General features: G+C 39.9%; 1 protein-coding gene, 1 long non-coding RNA gene and 1 pseudogene across 3 annotated transcripts in view; 1 reads left to right on the plus strand and 2 right to left on the minus strand.

Moving 5' to 3' along the window:
- The window catches only part of LOC147995489 (uncharacterized), a 173,340-nt gene extending 170,071 nt beyond the window's left edge, over positions 1 to 3,269 (plus strand). For both annotated transcript variants that reach the window (XR_015683543.1, XR_015683542.1), the window contains one exon: positions 759 to 3,269. This is a non-coding gene — a long non-coding RNA (uncharacterized LOC147995489). The remainder of the gene's footprint in view (positions 1 to 758) is intronic.
- Scn9a (sodium voltage-gated channel alpha subunit 9) overlaps positions 1 to 12,036 on the minus strand; it is a 144,879-nt gene that overhangs the window by 118,317 nt on the left and 14,526 nt on the right.
- On the minus strand, positions 5,888 to 6,950 carry LOC147995490 (histone deacetylase 1 pseudogene; annotated as a pseudogene).

Below are 12,036 nucleotides of genomic sequence, written 5' to 3' on the forward strand. Positions count from 1 at the left end.
CACTCAAGTCTAGTCTTCGTCTGAAAACTTAATAGTAAAGGTTTTATTTTTATGTCCCCACCACATGTGTCCATCATGACTTGGCATTTCTCACAGATCATCCAGTGTTGTCTCTGGCACCCTAAACATCTTTTATTTGTTTCAGCAAAGTACTATGGTATACTAAGGTTTTTAATGCTATAAACCCACCCAGTGACATGCAAACATAAACGATATTAGACACTGTGAAATGTATATTGCTTGAGCAATACTGAGCCTTGCAGATGGCCCCTGGAGGCATTTCTCCTAATGAATGTGAGATGCTCGCTCAATCTAGAAAGAAAAGATCACCTGTTTGTGAAAGATATTGTTCAGTTGCTACCCTGACAACAAAGGCAAGCATATTAGTGACCCAAGGGACTGCAAAGACATCTATTATTATTTAACACCTAAAGGAACTGGAAAGTTACTAAATACAGTGCAGATGCAGAGACCTACCACTGTTCTTTCAATAGCATGGTTTTAGGTTCTGATTCCAGCTCTCTAAACAGGCACAGGATATGGAAGACCTCATGAGTAAGACCTCATGAGGATTAACATAAGACATCATGAGAATGCACATCATTTCTCAGTTTTGTTCCTCTATAAAAGAACTGCAGGGACAAAAACAGAGCAGAGACTGAATGAATGGCCAACCAGTGACGAGCCCAACTTGGGATCTACCCCATGGGCAGACAACGAACCCTGACACGATTACTAATCCTATGTTGTGCTTGCAGACAGGAGCCTGGCATGACTGTCCAAGAAGCTCTACCAGCACCTGACTAAGACAGATGCAGATACTCACAGCCAAGCATTGGACTGAGGTCTGCGACCCTTATGGAAGAGTTAGGGGAAGGATTGAAGGAACTGAAGTGGATGGAAACCCCACAGGAAGACCAACAGTGTCAACTAACCAGGAACCCTTGGAGTTCTCAGAGACTAAGACACCAATCATAGAACATACGTGGGTAGGTTGGTGGCCCCAGCCACATATGTGGCAGAGGACTGCATTGTTCTGGCCTTAGTGGGAGAGTATGTACCAAATCCTGTAGAGACTTGATGCTCCATGGAGAGAGGATACCTTGGGGACCACCTTCTCAGAGGTGGAAGGGGAGGTAGAATCAGTGAAATAACAAAGGACTGGGAGTGGGAGAGAGCAATATTTTGAATAAATTAATTAAAACTCAGGAGTAGAAAGTCAGACATGAAAATACAAAAAGAAATTCATAATCTGTTGCTACTCTTTTAGCAGTACTAGGCCTCAAACCCAGTGACTTGTCTATGCCAGGAAATCATTCTATACCTGGCCTCCACCCACCAGTCCTGCATAATAGTTTTAAGTCAAAACTATTTACATTACATTAGATAGAACTCTACCTGAAAAGCTGAGTATTTTAAATGAAAACTAAAGGAATGCTAGGTGGCAGTATGTCTGTCACTTTTTTTCATGTCAACTGCTGTTATCTGTATTGCAGACTTTACAAAGTTTGCGTAATGATCCTCAATTGAGACAATGAGATGTTTCAGTGCTGTAAACTAATCTAAATAGTCAGTTAGTGTTCTTTTCAATGTCTCTATCTCTTGGCCTATACCTAGAACCTGCTCTTAATGTCCTCCAGGATCCTGAACTTTTAGTCTTCTATGGTTTCCACGTAAACTTCCAACTCAATGTTCAGAATAAAATACATTATCAAATCAAGTAACTCTTTCAAAACCCAAATGGGAATAATGTTAATACATTGTGCTGGATCCAGAAGTTCACAAATAATTGCTCACCCAGAAACAGATTTTTTTTTCCTTGTAGGCAATGATGTCAGGTTCTGGAGTCTAGGATGTTAGTTTTCCTGGTAGAAAATGCACTTCATGTACAAGTGGCTTTTTTAAAAATCCTGTTACTAAACTAATATGTAGAATGACCTCAGTTGAGATAAAAATTCCTGAGTTCTATGTGTTTTAAAATCTTCCTTTCAACAGTCCCATAATTAACTAATTATTGCTGAAAGCATGTCTGAGGCACCATTGGTACTATCCCATCTTTTTTCTAGAGCTATAAAACATTAAGGTAATCAATATTACGAGAGCACTGAGGATAAATCCAGGAATTGGTGTCTGAAGTACTTGAATTGGCTGATGGGTGGTCCTTTCCCAGGCCTATCCTTCATGGGCTCCAGATTGAAAAGGTCAAATGCAAATTTATCCAGAGCAAGGTATGAGAAAGGATTAACATTACAAACTTAGAGTAAGGTTTTTAAACCAGAATCCATATCCTCCATCTAACCGAAACCTCAGAATTCAATACATAGCGAATCCATGGCTTTTCACAAATGTATTCTGTATGGACTGAGACTTACAGTCCAGCAAGATGACAGGGACCTAAATTCTGCACATTCATAGAAAAGACACATCTTACTTCTAACCTGATAATAAGCGACTCTCAGAAACCACCCCAGGCAGCAATCAATCAAGAGGCAAAGAAAGTGGGCAACATCTCACCTTTGTCTGTGTGTAATTGTTTATTGATTGCCATCTAGATTGCTTCCTACAAACCAAGAATGAAAAGGTATTCAATATATACACGTGAAAAGCAGCTGCTTCCTAGAGTAGATGTGCCCTTGAAGTTCAGCAAGTATAATTTTTATCTACTTTTACCACCCTGATTTTTAATATCCACTGGTGGAGATGATAAATACCACCCATTTCTTGGAAGCTCAAGAACTCAGTTATCATCTTTAATTAGTCCTATGGCTTTTACTCTCTAAATCATCACAAAGCCGTGCCTAATGGGTCTGTATCAGTCTTATCCCCCAAACTATTAACATTATTTCCTAGTCTCTAGATTTCCTATATCTTTTTCTTATATCCATTGGAATGGATATACTTTGCTGTCAGAATGGCAAGTAAAAAGCCGGCCATGTCAGGTCTGCATTCGCAGGTCAGCAATGGCACTCTCAAGGGGTATGAGAAGAACTGCACAGGTTGTACAATTGTGATCTCAGCCCCATTTGCATTCGTTCACTTCCCCAATCATTCAGGTCTGGACCTGAGTTATAGGCTTTGCCCCACAATGAATTCATGGTCATACTTCAGGGTAGCCTTCATGACTCCTTCCTCTTAAGTCTCCAAATGATTCAACACTCCTGCCTTCTCTTCATCCTATGGGCACCTTACTCAACCTTATATTGTATGATACTATGGCACACAACATCTGATCAATAAATACTCATTCATCTCTCTCTGTTTCATTCTTTTTTTCACAAAGAAACATAAAAAGGAAAAAATAATTCAAAACAAATAATCCTAATGATACAAAAAGAAAAACATCACACAATTCATAAATTTCTTTGCCTTCTTTAAAAACAATTTTTTCTTTGCCTTCTTACATTAATTATTTTCTATGTAATTTCAATTTGCTTTAACTTCTACAGTGAATCAGATATTTTATTAGTGTTCTGAGAATTTTTCTACCATCTTGTAACAACATTTTTTAAAAAGTTACTTCTTATTGTAGAGAAAGTTAGATGTTAGCAATACTGCTGAGTGGCACTATTGGTATATAGCAAATTAGAACTTAATTTTATGAAGAACTATGCAAACAACTGGGGTAGTATAAAATATGGCCCTTAGTGGTCATATTTATGGAAATATTTCAGGCTGGTATGGTAGAAAATGCCAAAAATTCAGGCTCTTGGGAAGCTGGGAATGTTTGAGGTCAGCCTGTATTGTATATATGAGCGTATGTTCTTTTAAATATAAAAGAACCTTTCAAATTTGCATGGCCAGTCTGTTTTGTGTGTCGTCCAAGAGATGTCATATTCTTAGTTCTCGATTCTTGACTTTCTATACAATCCACTGTCCCATAACCTAAACCATCACAGAACATAAAATTCTTTATAGACTCATGGTTTCAACTACAGCCTCCAACAGGTATTGTCTCCCCAGGTACAGCATCCAATGAGTTCTATCTCCTTTCTAGTTATAAATTTTAAGGGAATGATTTAGGATTACTATGTAAGCAAAGAGATTACTGGAAAGGCCAGTGAAGATGCTTCCTCTCTCTGGCCATATCATGTCAATCGTTTGGGCTAGTAGACTTTTAACAAAATGCATTGAAATATGAAACTCCTATAACATGAAGTACAATAAAACATATATAGGTGTGGTGGTATGTCCTTAGGATTCCAGAACTTGGGAGACAGAGGAGCGGGCCAGAGGTTCAATATATCAGCCTCAGCTACATAATGATTGAGGGTAGCCTGGGCTATGTGAGATCTTAAAACACCACACAAAACAACAATAATTCAAAGCACAAGTCCACATGTTAGGTTGGGGATGAACACGTCAGAAACATTACCTATGTGATTTTTATCAGGACCCAATTACTCCCACAGAAAACCACCAGCTGTTTGATTTTTCACGAAAAGCAGCTTTCAGCAGCTGAACCAAGAGATTGAAAAAAAAAGATACACATCGAAGGGAAAAGCATGTTCCTTTTAGATGGGGCACGTGGGCCTGTGCTCCTGCGGTGTCTGCATGACTCTCTTCCAAAGGCCTGATGCATATTTAATCACCTTATCTAATGGATGTGATTTCTCAAGTCACAGCTTAGCCATTAGAAGGCTCTTGCCCTCCTCCAGCTGGGCACTCACTCTCGTTACATTTCCTGACTCTGTGGTTTCAGAGAAGCAGCACTGATGGAGAATTCCCCCAGCCGATCCATTTGTCTCTACTGTGGACCAGAGTGGAGGAGATGATTGGCAGTTTTAGGTTTGGGGGATGGGTAGGAAGAATCTGTGGACTCACCATGTCTAAGCCTTCAAAGTGTGCTTTTATGTACAATGTAATTATCAGAAGAGATCTTTACCGTCTTGTCATTCTAGGTTAGGGTGCAACAGACACAGGAATAGAAGTATCTTTTCAAGACAAGTTTCCTATGGGTATAAACTGCAGTGGAATGGTTGGATCACGTGAGCAGGATATGATTTAACTACTAAAAAAAAGTTGAAAAAAATTAAACGTGGTGGCAAATTAATGACGGTAAGTAATTGAGAAGACTGTGAACCTACTTAAAGTGGCTTGGTGGGCCTGAAAAGATGGCTGCTCAGTGGTTACCAGGACAGGTCCAATTCCCACACCTCATACAGAAGCCAACTGTCCTTAACTCCAGTTCCAAGGAATCCAGTGCCTTCTTCCAGCCTCCTTTGCCACTGCACACAGGTTGTGCATAGACATACATGTAGATAGAACAGCAGCGCACAAAACAATAAAGTTATTTATAAATGAACAGTCAGCGTTGTGGGGGAGTGACATTGGTATCTTTTCATAACTTTAGATGCTGATTATGCTCCTCTACTTGTGCATTATTTATGAGTAGCTTTTACTGCTTTCTTAATAGGCCTGTAATTTATTATCACTTTTAGAACACTTACCAAAATTATAAAATTAGCTTTTTTTCCTAACGTTGTAAAACATGCAGACTTTATTATCTGTTTTAGTTTCTTTTGGTTAATGGTGACTTTTGTCCTTTAATGTATGCCATTAATTAAATCAAATGAAAAAAATGTATTTCCAAGGCCTACAAGGCTTTGTACCAACAGCATAGAAAGAATGTATACTTCGAGATGCTGTAAACATCTGTACATATTTTCTTCTAGTATTTTCATGGTTTATATTTTGTCTTAAAATTTGCAGTAGAACAGGGCATGGAAACCAAATATTGGTGAGCTGGGACATGAATCATGAATGTGTGTATGCACCTGCATACACACTTCACGTGCAGTTCAGTGGTGCTGGGAGAACTCTTCCCAGAGCTCCCTTGTCCGTCCTGCCCCAGGTCTGAGTTTTGAACCTCGTAGGGTCCAGGTGAAAAGAAAACAACCGGAAGACGAAATCCTGAACTGCACGTGCCTGCTTAGGAGCTCTGCTAAGATGCTCTTGCTAAGCTCTTCAGCAGGGGTGAAGCTTGAAATCTGGTCCAAAGTATTCAAAGTACTCATTGTATGGTAGCTCATGAGAGATCTCTGTGTCCAGGGCCACAGCTGTCTCGTAAGTCCAGCACCCAGCGCCATTATGGATGGTGTAGTCACCTCCTCCCAACATTAGCATCGGCAAGTTGAAACTCTTCACGAACTCCACACACTTGGCATGTCCTTTGATGGTCAGATTGAAGCAAGTAGCGGATCCCCAGACAGGGAGTCTGAGCCGCACTGTAGGACCACTACACTAGGCTGGAACATCTCCATTACTTTGGACATGACTGGCTTGAAAATGGCTTCATAGGCCTCATCATCAATGCCATCTCGCCGTGGTTAGTTAACGGCGTAGTACTTGCCTTTGCCAATATCCCGTAGGTCCCCAGTTCCTGGGAAGTACTCTCCGTATTTATGAAAGGACACAGTCATGACCTGGTCTGTAGTATAGAAGGCCTCTTCCATGCCATTGCCATCGCCAATGTCAATATACAGCAGCCTCTGGTGATACTTTAGAAGTTCCAGGATGGCCAAGACGATATCATTGACGTAACAGAAGCCGGATGCTTCAGACTTCTTTGCATGGTGCAGGCCCCCAGCTCAGTTCACAGCGATATCCGTCTGCTGCTTATTGAGTTTCACAGCACTTGTGACAGAGCCACCCGTGGACAACTGACAGAACTCAAACAAGCCATCAAGTACCGACGGTCCTCACCCACGCTGAATCTCTGCATCTGCTTTCTGTATTCAGACATATCATCTGGGCGAATAGAACACAAGAATTTAATGTAGTCCTCGCTGAGGTCATCACGTCAGCACTGGCTTTGTGAGGATGGTAGATTTCCATTTTTCGGTAGAGACCATAGTTGAGCAGCAAATTATGAGTCATTCGGATTCGGTGAGGCTTCATTGGGTGCCCTTGTCCATAATAGTAGTAACAGACTTTCCTCTTGGTGACCTGAGTCTGTGCCAGGACTTGCTCGCCACCCGGACCTTCCGTCAGTCTCACATATATATATTCTTACACACGAACCTGACTGATTAAAAGAATTGACTTGGGATACAAACAGAACATTCTCAAAATAAAAAAAATCCAGCAAATTTCTCAAAAATATTAATCCTAGCAATTATGGAAATACAAATAAACATTTTTCCTTTAAGAAACACTTCTTGAAATTTGTAAAGAAGAAAAGTAATTAGGATGTCAGTGTATTTAAGGTGTGGAGACATGGGTATTTTCTTGGTTTATTGTTTAGACGTATTCCTTTTGGGCATGTTCAACAACAGTCATAAAATTTTAGCCAAAACATACAAATCATTATCATAGTCTAATACTGTTTTAGGGTCTGAAGTGTGGAAACTAAAGGTACCCCAGTGCTTATGTGTGTCCCATAAACTTGTTTCTCCCCAAACTCAAAGCACTCGCAAGAACTCGATCCGTTAGAGGTGAGAAAGGAATGTGAAATATTGGTATACGGTGACCCAAAATTGCAAAGGACAATTTTCTATGAGAATTAGGGGTTTCGTGAGCATTCGCTCTCATTGTGATTGAGTTAAAGTAAGGCACATTCATTCATTTCTCAAGTTTGTCCCTTTATGGGTCACTGTGGTGTTGACTTACCACACAAACCTCTAGGCATGGGTAGTAATCTCCAACCAGACAAGTCATTGAATTATTTGTGGCTTTACCCTCTGACCAACTTAAAAATTGCCTTCTCATTTCATGGCTCCCTTTCCTACCTGCTTTTTCTTTATAATGTTTCTTATAATACCATTTTGGGCATGGGGGCGTTATTTACAACATTTCTCTCATAGTTAACATTACATATTCATGTTCTGTCCAGTGCTGTCTATAGTGTCTACAATAATGCCCAAATAACTTTTCTCAACAAAGACACTCTGAAGGAAGAAAGAGACATTGAAAAGAAAGAGAGCGAAGGACTGTGTGAAATGCTGAGAACATAAATAAGGCCTCTGAAAGCTGGCGTGAAGCATCTGGGCAGACCCTCTCCCAGCCTTAGCATCTCTGCCAGGGCCTTCCTCCCCACAAACCTCAGTGGCACCAGCACCAGACTGGATGCCAAATCCCATCCTGCACATTTTGGAGACTAGCCAAATGGTGTTCAATGATTGATCACTAGCTCTAGGAGATTTCAGCCGCCTTTCTCCTCTCCATAGTTCATCTTTTCAGTATCTTTTGGCTAACATTTCACTTTTAGGAAAATATTTGTATCTCGGCGTTTTTAATGTACCAACTTTAGCACATGTTAAAATATGTGCACTCAGTCATCCACAGAAAGCCTAATGCAATCCTGGGCTAGGGAGCACAATCGTGGCAAAAATGAAGCAGAAAGTGGTGTGCTTTCCTGAGTGTAGAACCCTCACTGGGTAGTAGAGTGAATTTCAAAATAAAACATGCAGAATAAGAGTTTGAATAATTATCTGGCTTGGGTGGATAATGTCCCTCGCAAAAGACATGGGTCATTAAATGAAAATAACAGGTCAAGGCAAAGGATACCTATGTATGAGCTATTGGCCGGCAGGGATCTAGAGTCTCCTATTTGTCCTTTATTTTCACCTTAATTATATGGTAAGACTCTACTCTTGCTTGCTTTCTGTTGCTGTAATAAACACCATGATTAAAAGGAAGGTGATGAAGAGTTTATTTCAGTTTAAAATTTACATTCTATCATTGAAGGAAGCTACAATAGGAGATCAAGCAAAAACTTAGAGGCAGGAACTGAAGAAGAGACCATGTAGAAGTATTAATTCCTGGCTTGCTTCTAGGCTCATGTTAGCTGCCTTTCTTATCCAGTCCAAGCCTATGGGTGGTACGGTCCTCAGTGAGCTAGGTCATTTTATGTCAAGTAACAATCAAGAAAATGTCCCATAGATATGCTTACAGATCAATCTGATTAAGGCAATTCATAAAATGTGTGTTAGGCCAAGACTAGTGGTCATATACTGTATTCCTGAAGACACCACACACCTCGACTAATGGACATAAAGACATTAATCTCAAAACAATTAATAAACTTCCTTGTTTCTGGCTAGATTACATAGTACATGGAGATGCTGTGTATGCTGCTGGGGAAAGGGCATTGCTAGTCATATTTGGCACTGGATCCATATGCTAAAATACTAATCTGCCATGGAAGGTGCAGCTATTGGTACAATAGGTACACTACTGTTATGGGATCACTAAGTGCAATCTTATTGGATCTAAAGCTTGCAGCACTGGCCTAGTAATCCTAATAAACATCCAATAGAGGACTAATATCCTATATATACAAAGAACTCAAGAAGTTAGACTCCAAAGAGCCAAATAACCCTACTAAAAAGGGGTATGGGACAAAGAATTCTCAGTTGAGGAATATCAAATGGCTGAGAAGTATCTAAAGAAATGTTCAATATCATTTGTCATCAGGAAAATACAAATCAAAACAACCCTGAGATTCTACCTCACACCAGTCAGAATGGCTAAGATCAAATGCTGGGGACAATGTGGAGAAAGAGGAACACTCCTTCATTGTTGGTGGGATTGCAAACTGGTATAACCACTCTGGAAATCAGTCTGGAGGTTCCTCAGGAAATTGGACATTGTACTACCTCAGGACTCAGCTATACCTCTCCTAGGCATATAGCCAAAAGGTGCTCCAACATATAGCAAAGACACATGTTCCACTGTGTTCATAGCAGCTTTATTTATAATAGCCAGAAGCTGGAAAAAACCCAAATTTACTTCAACAGAGGAATGGATACAGAAAATGGAGTACTACTCAACTCTCAAAAACAATGACTTCATGAAATTCATAGGGAAATGGATTGAACTAGAAAATATCATCCTGGGTGAGGTAACCCAATTACAAAACAACAACAACAACAACAACAACAACAACAACGACAAAACCCACACATGGTATGCACTCACTGATAAGTGGATATTAGCCCAAAAGTTTGGATTACTTAAGATACAATTCATAGACCAAATGAAGCTCAAGAAGAATGACCAAAGTGCGGATGCTTCAGTCTTTCTCAAAAAGGGGAAGAAAAATATTCATAGGAGGAGATATAGAGACAAAGTTTGGAGCAGAGACTGAAGGAATGGCCAACCATTCAGAGCCTGCCTCACCTGGGAATCTAGCCACCAAAACTAGACAAATTGATGAAGCCATGAAGTGCATGCTGACAGAAGCCTGATATAGCTGTCTCCTGAGAGACTCAGCCAGAGCTTGATGAATACAGAGGTGAATGCTAGCAGCAAACCATTAAACTGAGAATGGGGTCCCTGTTGGAGGAGTTAGAGAAAGGATTGAAGTAACTGTGGGGGTTTCCAACCCCATAGAAAGAACCACAATATCAACCAACCAGACACCCCAGAGATCCCAGGGACTGAAACACTACCCAGAGTACATACATACACATGGTCAGACCCATGGCTCCAGCTCCATATGTAGCAGAGGATGGACTTGTTGGGCACCAATGGGAGAAGAAGCCCTTGGTCCTGCCAAGGTTGGACCTCCAGTGTAGGGAAATGTCAGGGCAGGGAGGCGGGAAGTGGGGTGGTTGGGGAAGGAGAACACCCTTATAGAAGAAGGGAGAGGAGGATGTGATAGGGGACTCATGGATGGGAAACTGGGAACATTTAAAATGTAAATAAAAATATCCAATTAAAAAAAAAGCTGATGGTGGGGGTCTTAGGTCTTTGGATTGGTTATGCTGTCAATATTTCTAAATATCTATAATTATAACCATAGACTTGGACCCTTCTTAACATCGGTCAGTGAAACTCCATTTTGCAATGGGTAACAGTCCATGGAAAGCTGTGCAACTGGTCAAAGAGGTGAGAGTAAGGTGATATCTGTGTTAAACCCTCACCTCCAAGGCTCAGGGGACCTTGAAGAAGATACTTATGGAGGATGTACGAATCAGAAGATGGGGAGTACTGCTATGAAATGCTGTCTCCTGGATATGATATGACTGTTAATGGTATGACCTCACAGGAGCTGTGGTTAACTACAAAGAATCTATAAAAGATCAAGTTGAATAAAATCGCAACATCAATGATATAGACAATCTCTGGGTACCAACACTTATTGGCAGTAGAAAGCTGCTGAGGAAACAAGAATTATTCTTTCCTGCAGACTGGTACTGGTAAGTTTCCCATGATCTAGTTGATGGCCTTCATAAGCCATACACAAAGGGTAGCTCTAAGTAGTATAGTAAATTACCAAAAAAAAAAAAAAACCTCATGAAATTATGAGGGGATGGGGATACATTAGTAGACAAATAAAGGGAGTTTGGAGAAGGAGAATGGTTTTAGATATCATCCTATTGCATTGTAAACAAGCATGAAATTCTCAAAAGAAAAAAGTTGAAAGGAAATGTGACTCTATCTGAGGAAGCATGGGCCACAGCTTACTTGCAGAGGCCAAAGGGCAACTCACATGGGACTCAGTTCTCTGCTTCCAGCAACAGATCCTGGGGATGTAGTCCAGGTCGACATCATAGACTTGTTGGTAAGTGAAATTACTTCCTGAGTCATGTCTGACCTATGACTAATTTTTGAGAAATTTACAACAAAATAATCTAAGCATAGGTACCAAGTTATTGTCAACTTATTCTTCTCATTCTTAGCATTTTTTGTTGAAAAAATCAGATTTTAAACTAGAGTTGAACATAGTGTTGTATAACAAATATTTATAATTTATTTAACACACATGTGAGAAACAATTACATATATTATTCTAATGAAGGACACTTTTGGGAACAAAATATGGTCTCCTTTTTGTAGATAAATTGAATTTTAGTTGTCATTCACAACTATATTTTATTTTAATGCTATAAAGATTAATTTGGATCTGTATATATACTTATAATAATACCATCAGTACACACAAGCATTCATTGGTTCCTTTCATTTTTCATTCTTTCCTTTTCTGGTATGAATATAAACTTTCAATAATTTTTTGTAGTAATGCCTTAATGTCTTCTCCAATCTGTGCTCAAATTCAGAACCATAATCCAGTCTCCTGCCTCAGACTCCTAA

This window comes from Rattus norvegicus, chromosome 3, assembly GCF_021556685.1.
Source record: "Rattus norvegicus strain SHRSP/BbbUtx chromosome 3, alternate assembly SHRSP_T2T, whole genome shotgun sequence".
Taxonomy (NCBI): Eukaryota; Metazoa; Chordata; class Mammalia; order Rodentia; family Muridae; genus Rattus; species Rattus norvegicus.